This window comes from Rattus norvegicus, chromosome Y (genome assembly GCF_021556685.1).
Source record: "Rattus norvegicus strain SHRSP/BbbUtx chromosome Y, alternate assembly SHRSP_T2T, whole genome shotgun sequence".
In the NCBI taxonomy this organism is placed as follows: domain Eukaryota; kingdom Metazoa; phylum Chordata; class Mammalia; order Rodentia; family Muridae; genus Rattus; species Rattus norvegicus.
Genome location: NC_141555.1, coordinates 43,882,338 through 43,890,806, shown reverse-complemented (window position 1 = coordinate 43,890,806; position 8,469 = coordinate 43,882,338). Strand labels below are relative to the sequence as shown.

General features: G+C 42.7%; 1 pseudogene; it reads left to right on the top strand.

Annotated features, from left to right (window-relative positions):
* Nucleotides 1-739: 739 nt before the first annotated feature.
* LOC134484401 (Y-linked testis-specific protein 1-like) lies at nt 740-1,704 on the top strand (annotated as a pseudogene).
* The last annotated feature ends 6,765 nt before the right edge of the window (nt 1,705-8,469 follow it).

Sequence of the window (8,469 nt, the reverse complement as noted above, 5' to 3'; positions counted from 1 at the left end):
CAACTGCTCTACCACTGAGTTAAATCCCAACCCCAGGAGATATTATTTCTAAATGGCTGTTTTTGCCTACACAAAAGACTCTTGTTGTGGTTGAAGATGCAACAGCATCGCGGAATAAACCTGGGACTCAGTCAAGATGCACAGTACAGAAAGCCAGTGGACTGGTGTGCATTGTCTCTGGGCAGATACTTGTGGATGTTGCCACATAGCTCATATTTAGAGGGTAGAAGAGGGGTGTTGCCACCCTTCTGGCTCCTTTGCTATCCTTTCTCTTTTCTGCTTGATTAAAGTGGGGACAGGGATACTTAATCCCTCACTGACCTAGGCATTCAAGATGTTCCTCAGCAGAGGCAAAGTGCCTCGGGCTGAAGAATTGTGTCTGAATATGTTATTCTGAGCTGTAGAGAACCATTTTTTTTCATTTCCCTTTGAACTTTAGATTTTGATTTTTGGGAGAGGGTTTTTATGTGGGTAGCTTTAGCTACAATGGAACTAATTCTGTAGACCAGCCTGGCCTTCATCTCACAGAGGTCTGCCTCCTTCTGCCTCTTGAGTGCTAGAATTAAAGGTGTGCTCCACCATTGCCCAGCCCTCCTACGAACTTCTGATTATGACAGAATTAGATTCAGATGCTAAAACTGTTTATCATTGCCTTCCTCACCTTTTCCAAAGTTCTCTTGGACAAGAGAATTGGTTGAGCGCCCTCCCCCACCCCTCCCCAATCATTCTTGCAGGCACTCATATGACAGAGGCAACAGCACTGTGTGTGGTTTAAGCAGGTGAGCTCTTCAAACCCAGGCCATGGGAAAGTATGAAGCCTGAACACAGAATGATAGCCACAAGACAGTGGACAAGGAGTGCCTTGGCCTACCACACTAGGTCTTCAGCCAAGAAGAAGAGGATTTCTCTGAGGAGGATGAGCACACCATCCTTCCAGAAGCAGAGGAGGAGGAGTCCTTCTCCCCAGGCCCTGGGGACAATTGTGGGCTGCAGATTTTCTCATGGATGGAAGAAATGTGATGACCCCATCACCCAATGGAAGGCCATCATTCTAGATCAACTGCCAACCAGTCCCTCCCTCTATCTGGTCAAGTATGATGGAATTGATTGTGTCTATGGACTGGCACTTCACAGTGATGAGAGGATATTAAAACATAAGATCTTGACTCACAAAGTAGTGTTTCCTCAAGTGAAAGAAGCCCATCTCGCAAGTGCCATGGTTGGCCGAGTTTTGGAGCATAAATTTGAGGGAAAACATAGCTCTAGGGATAACTGGAGGGAGGTGGTCCTAGCCCAGGTGCCGATAATGAAGGACTGGTTTTACATCACCTATGAGAAAGATCCTGTCCTATACATCTACCAGATCCTGGATGATTACACAGAAGGTAACCTCCATATCATTCCAGAGATTACTCCAGTAGAGGTAAACTCAGATGTTGACAGCGACATCTTAACAGGGCAATGTGTGCAGTTCACCAGAAGTGACGGGTCCAAAAAGATCAGCAAAGTCGTTTACCAAGTTCTTGCAAAGCCTTCCGTGTACTTCATCAAGTTTGACTGTGACGTCCACATCTATGTCTATAATCTGATGGAAAAGATCCGTAAAGGTGAAATTCACAAAGTGTGCGGGACATGGATGGGGAATTTATAGGATTGGGGGAAAATGTTTGTTTTTCTGTGTTTCAGATACACAAGGGCCTTTGACAACCCCAGGATCTTTTCCTGTGGAATGTGTTTTTGCTCTAAAATTAAAATGTGTGATGTGACCTTTTGTGTGTGAACACTTTGGAGGAGACTGACTGTGGTGGATGGAACATGGAGAGGAAGCCTGAAAGGTCAAGGCTGTGAATAGTAAGTCTATTCTCACATAGGCTAAAACAAACAGGACAGAGCTGGTCTGGTCTTTAGGGAGAGAAAAAAACTTGAGATCAGGCTTAGAGGAGCAGGGATGGCACAGGGAAAAAAAATGATGTTTAGGAAGCAGTGGAGAAGGGCCAGAAATAGATAGACTCTCTGAAGTGAAGTTTGAGGGAGAAACAGCCAGTTGGGGAAAGAGTGGCAGGTAACAGGGAGGTGGTCTTGGAACTCAAGGGGAAATCCAATAAACTGATCCAAGCAGACTCAGAATCAGAGAAGATCTGGGATTGTTTGACTAACAAAACCTAATGAAACCTGTTTCTCATCTGAAGATGTATTATTTTTAATTATGTGGTTAGGGGAAGGGCATGAATACAGGAGACCACAGAGACAAGAATAGTCAGGTCCCCTGGAGTTGAAATGAAAGGTGGTTGGGAGCCATTGGACATGAGCTCAAAGAACAAATCCAAGTCCTCTTTCAAAGCAGACGAACTCTTAATCCATTGGTTATCTCTCCAGGCCCCTAAAGTCATCTTTTTAAATATATCCAACCTTCCCATGCAGAGAAGAGACCAGGATGAGGGTAAGAAAGATTAAATTGATGGTGATGTGGAAGAAAGACTAAAGAACACATGGGGGAGTCGAGGACACTGAGGGACGAAGGAATTCCAAGATGGAGTTCTCAAAAAGTGAAGCAGGAGACCCAGGAAGAACAGAAAGGGTCTAGAATGAGTTAAACTTGGGCCACATCCATATTGGTCTCTTTGGTTCCTTAAAGAACAGCCAAGCCATCATTTCAGAAGGTGGATGTGAGGTGGAGGCTTCCCCAGAGGACATTTTGACGAGGATAACTCAAGAGTAGTGAATGCTAAACTCAGTTTATATCTATCGATTCCTGAAAGTATCATAAAGCCCATTATTTTGTATGATCATTAAAATGTAATTTAAAAAAGAACATGAGGATGCCGTGAGTTTATGTCAGGTGTTACCTAAATCCTGTGTATAGCTTCCCTGTGCACTGTTAGACTCTGTTGCATCCTGTAATATTTTTTGACGTCACTTCTCAATGCCCCTAGATAACCTCAAAGAGCTCCTGCACTGGCTTGTCTTGCCTGGCTCTTCTTCGACTGGATGGCTTCCTACATACCTGTGGGCCCTTTTACCCTATCTAGCCTCAGGAAGTTCCCGTCTTTTATTCACATGTAAGCTTATCCTCAGGAAAATCTTGCTGGTGCCTCCAATGCAGAGGTGCTGAGCTCTTTCCTATGCCATTTGCCCTGACTTTAAAATGCTTTGTGGTTCCTGACCATGTAGCTCTCTCCTCCTTAGAAGCCCCTGTGCACTCCATGGGGTCTACCTGAGCCACATCTACACTACAAGACTGTCTTTGGAATCAACCTTATCTTGGACTCATTCATTGCTGTTTCTTCTCTCAAGAATAAGTTTCTCACTGCAGGACTTGAAAATACTTTCTATCATTGATTATTTCTGCTATTTGGGAGTTTTTATACTGGCTGGTTGTCTGACGGTTTCATTGCTGCGAAAAGACACCATGACCAAGGCAACTTATAAGGGACAACATTGTTTTTTTGGGTTCTTTTCTTTTGGAAATGGGGAACGAACCCAGGGCCTTGCACTTCCTAGGCAAGCACTCTACCACTGAGCTAAATCCTCAACCCCAAGGAACAACATTTAATTAGGGCAGGCTTTCAGGTTCAGATTTTCATTGTATTTTCATCAAGGCAGGAACCATGGAAGCTTCTAGATAGACATAGTGCTGGAGAAGAAGCATATAACCCCCACAGTGATATGCTTCCTCCAACAACGCCACACCTACTCCCACAAGGCCACACCTCCTACTTGTGCCACCCTTCCCATGGGACAATCACATTCTAACCACCACCATGATTTTATGACAACTTGACACAAGCTAGAGTAATCAGAGAAGAGGGTGCCTCATTTGAGAACAGGCCTCCATAAGATCTAAGTGTAGGGCATTTTCTTAGTTATTGGTTGGGGAGGGCCCAGCCCACTGTGAGTGGCACCATTCCTAGGCTGGTGGTCCGGGTTCTATAAGAAAACAAGCTAAGCAAGACATGATGAGCAAGATAGTAAGCAGTGCCACTACATAGACAATGCCTCAGTTCCTGCCTCCAGAATCCTGTCCTGTTTGAGTTCCTGTCCCAACTTCCTTTGCTGATGAGCAGCAATGTAGAAGTGTAAGCTGAATAAACCTTTTCCTTCCTAACGTGCACTTTTGGTCATGATGTTTCCTTACAAAAATAGGAACCCTAAGTAAGACAATTTCTTATAGAAACAGTGAGTCTAGTAGAGCCACAGACTCTTACCTCATAACCATAAATAGAAAAGTATAGACACTTTGTTTTAATTTAAAGGTAAGACTTGCTCATATACTGACCTGTGAAGTTCTAGTTTGCTTCCTTCTCTCTGTGATGAATGCCATGATCAAAACTAACTTGGGTAGGAAAGGGTTATTTGATTTACAGGTTACAGACCATCACTGAGGGAAACCAGAACAGGAGCTTGAAATGGTAACAAGGAGCACTGCCTGTTGGCTTGCTCCCTGTCTCAGTCATTGTTCTGTTGCTGTGAAGAGACAACCATGGTCAAGGCAACTACTATAAGTGAAAGCATTTAATTGGAGGCTACCTTACATTTTCAGAAGTCTGCTGATGGCAGGGAGCATAAAACTGGAGCAATAGAGAGCTACTGCTCTGTAAGCAACGAGAGAGAGAGAGAGAGAGAGAGAGAGAGAGAGAGAGAGAGAGAGAGAGAGAGAGAGAGAGAGAGAGACAGAAAGTCTGGGAAAGCATGGGTCTCTTGAAAAAGCAAACCCACCCTTGTCGACACACCCACTTCCTCAAATGAGGCACACCTCTTAATCCTTCTAATCCTTGAAAATACTGTCACTCCCTGTTAACTAAATATTCAAATATATGACTGTGGGAGCCTTTCTTATTCAAACTGTCACACTCCCCATGGCTTGCTCCATTACTATTTCTTACAGCCTAAAAGGCTATTCTTTTTATACATGACTACTGATTAACTTGCCCACAATGGTGGGCCCTCCCACATAATCATTAATAAAGAAAATGTTCCATTGACTTACCCAAAGTCTCATCTAACGGAGGCAGTTCTTGAATTGTTCTCTCTTCTCAGTTGACTCCAGATTGTCAAATTGGGAAAAAAAAAGAGAGAGAGAGAGACCCAGCACTGTAAAGTTTCTCTTATTCCATGCTACATACTCACCACCAGCCATTCTCTTCTCTCAGTGTATAGACACACTTCCCTGTATGGCAGAACTGAAGAGTAACTACTGTCACCAACATGAATACGCGAGGATATGTGACAAGAAATGAATACATTCTAAAGCTCCCAATGCCAAGCAAAAGCGTTTTAGTGTGTGCTACACTTACTGGGAGACAGTCAGTCACTGGCCATTTAATGGGTTACAGTAGACCACAGAACCAAAAAGTCACAACCTACATATCATCTCCTCTCAGCAGGAGACATAGCCCTTCTCAAAACCCATGAATCTATCTGTATGCTTAGATTTTTTCAAAACCTACTTTATTTAGGGTTTTTAAACCTTCTAGCCCACCAACCAGAGGTAGCAGAGAGAGAAAGTTGATAGGAAAAGGGAGAGAGTTGTGGACCTATTTAGAAGTAATTCTTTGGGGTAACTTCAATCTTCATGGTGCAGTGTGGTCCAATAGCAAATGCAAAACACAAATCAGTAGCAGTGCCTTGATCTGGCAGAGACCTCAAGGCTCTAATAAACCAACAAGAAGCAGCAGAAGCAGCCAGAAGCAGCCCGAATAGCACAGGTTCTTTTGTGCATTTCTCATTACGAAATAAGACCAGCAAAGACAATCGAATCCTTGCAAGGTGTAGCAATGTAAAAATGTCCTGTCCCTCTCTGTGGGATTACATTTATGTTCTCCATAAACATCCTGTCCCCCTTCAAGAATGTGCTCTAGCTAAATATCATATGCCTTCTCATGTGTCTCCTTCAGCAAAACATCCTCTCCTAACATAGCTTCCAGAAAAATATCCTGTGACACAAATTAATTTCCAAAGAAATCAAAATTTTTTAACTTCATCTAGCCTTATCTCACACTCGGCCATGACATCACAAAATTTATAATGGCAGTCTTGCAAGGCTCTTAGGCCTCAGCTCCATCAGCCACTAGAGCTTCTGCAATTGCACTCTATGAAACTCAGCCCCTTTCATGAGCACAACCTTCAGTTATCCCCGTAAACATTGTGTTCTCTCCATCTTTGCTCTCCCCTAATAGCTGTCCAACTTCTAGCCAACTCAACTGTGACCAGAAAACCCTCACCAAGAAGGCCAATGAATTTGACTTGATTTTTTTTCCCTGACAAAATGGAGTGTTCTCCCTGATGGTTACACTGGTGTCTGATTCATCTGTAATAAAACCCACTACTATTAATATCAATGTCACAGGAACTATGACAAATAGCAAATCACACGACAAGCATCATAGTTATCCAAGCCTTTTCTGCAGCCTTATTGAAGTATAATTTACATACTTAAAAATCCATTTATTTTAATTGTGTAATTTAATGAATTTACAGCAAAATTTATAGCTTCCTTCCCTTTTTTAGTACTCATTTCCCACTAGTTCATACGATATCGAAGTCTATTAAAAACACAGAAGTGAAATCAGGAGAAGGACCAGAGCGGGAAACAGGAGGTTCTTGATTTGCTAAGACAACAGATACATTGGCAGAATCGTCTGGATAAAACCACTTGGGAAACATTGGGTCTTCTCTTACCGTGCAGCATCCAGACAAAGAGTTTAAAGGATTAAGTCATGGGTCTTCCTACATCAAATCCAGACCTGACCTGGTATGGTCAGCATCACTTTTGGACACTTTGAAGTTAATCTCATTCATCACACTTACAAGTTGCCTAGCAACTCACATAGTAAACAAACTTATTTTAGTTCATGGTTTCATAGGTTTCGGTCCATGGTCACATGACCATGAAAGAGGCACGATAGAACTCAATTGCTAACCTCACTGACATCCAAGAAGCATCAACACAGGAAGAGACCAAGGACAAAAAAACACCCTCCAAGACATGTTCCAAATGACCAAATCCCTTAATATCCTATCTCCTAGTTTCCCGCCACCTTCATACACATCCATCAACAGATGAACTCATTGATTACAGCACACAGGGTCCATTGCTTTTCATAGTCCCACCTTTGAACATTGTACTGGGACAATGTGTTTCTTAAACCATAGGGTAGGGCCAGAAAGTTGTGTCAGAGGTCTAAACTTCACCTCACACTAGAAACAAATGGGTAGGTTTCTCAGCATCTCCTATTTCTTTCTGGTACTGACCTACACCATGTCTGCATTGCAGCATTTTGTTTGGGGTGAGATACTGTCAGCAGTCAATTGTAAAGACGCCCCCCAACCATGTGTTGATTGAATGTAAAATGGTACATCTATAATATAGACACACAAGCATGTACCCAGACTCACAAAGAGGGGCAAAAAGGGAAGGAGTTGAGTCTTAGGAACCCTCAAGGATGAGGGAGTGAAAATATAAGATACAGATGTTAGTGAGAACCAGAACAAAACAGTGTCTTCTATACACGACAGGACCACTATTCCTCAGCCCTAGCTGACAGGAAAGGGAGAGTCAGTTTTCTGCACAGATATAGCTGGTGATAAGCTGGCCAGTCTGTAGTGGCTTGTCCAATGCCCATGAATTTATGGGCAGCATAAATGACTTCAGTAGGTTATTACAGAGGGGAGAAAGAGAGCTTGAATTTGGGAAAAAGGATTAGGTGTGGATGGATCTGGGAGGAGTTAGGAAGAGAAGAGAGAAGTAAATTCTATCATTATATAATGTACAAAGTTATCAAGGAACTAATATAAGTGGTTTTTAAAATACCATATCTGTACTGAACACAAACAAACCATTTTTCTTGTCATCTCCTAATTAATAGTCCCTCATGATTTCATTTCATTAAGTACAAAAATAATTCAGAGATTATTTAAAATGTAGGAGGATCTGGGGAGACAGCACAGGGGTAAAGCCAAGTGAGTAGTCACACTTGCAAACACCAGTGCTTGGTATGGGAACAGGAGGAAGACGGGGGCTTCCTGAGAGTGAGCCTCACCTCAGGTTCAGCAAGGGACCCTGTCACAAGGGAATATAGTAGGTAGTGAAGGAGCAGAACACGCTCTACACTCCGCCATCCTCTGAACTTACATGTATCTATGAACACACGCCCACAAACACACACATAAATATGACTAGAGTATACAAGAGGCTTTCATAGGTTATATCCAAATGCAGTGTCATTTTATTTAAGGAACCTGAGGACTTTTAAATCATTGGGAGTCCTGGGGCCAACTCTCAGAGGACAGGATATATCTCCTTATTGTGAAAAACCAATCCTTTGTTGAGTGTGTGTCAGTGACTCCACACAATTCTCCTCCTCTGGGGTTCCTGTGTATCACAGAGAATGATCTGGAAATACTGAAACAAATATAAACTAAAGGCTTTGTTGGGGTTTCTAGTCTTGTGTTAAAATCATATTTATCACC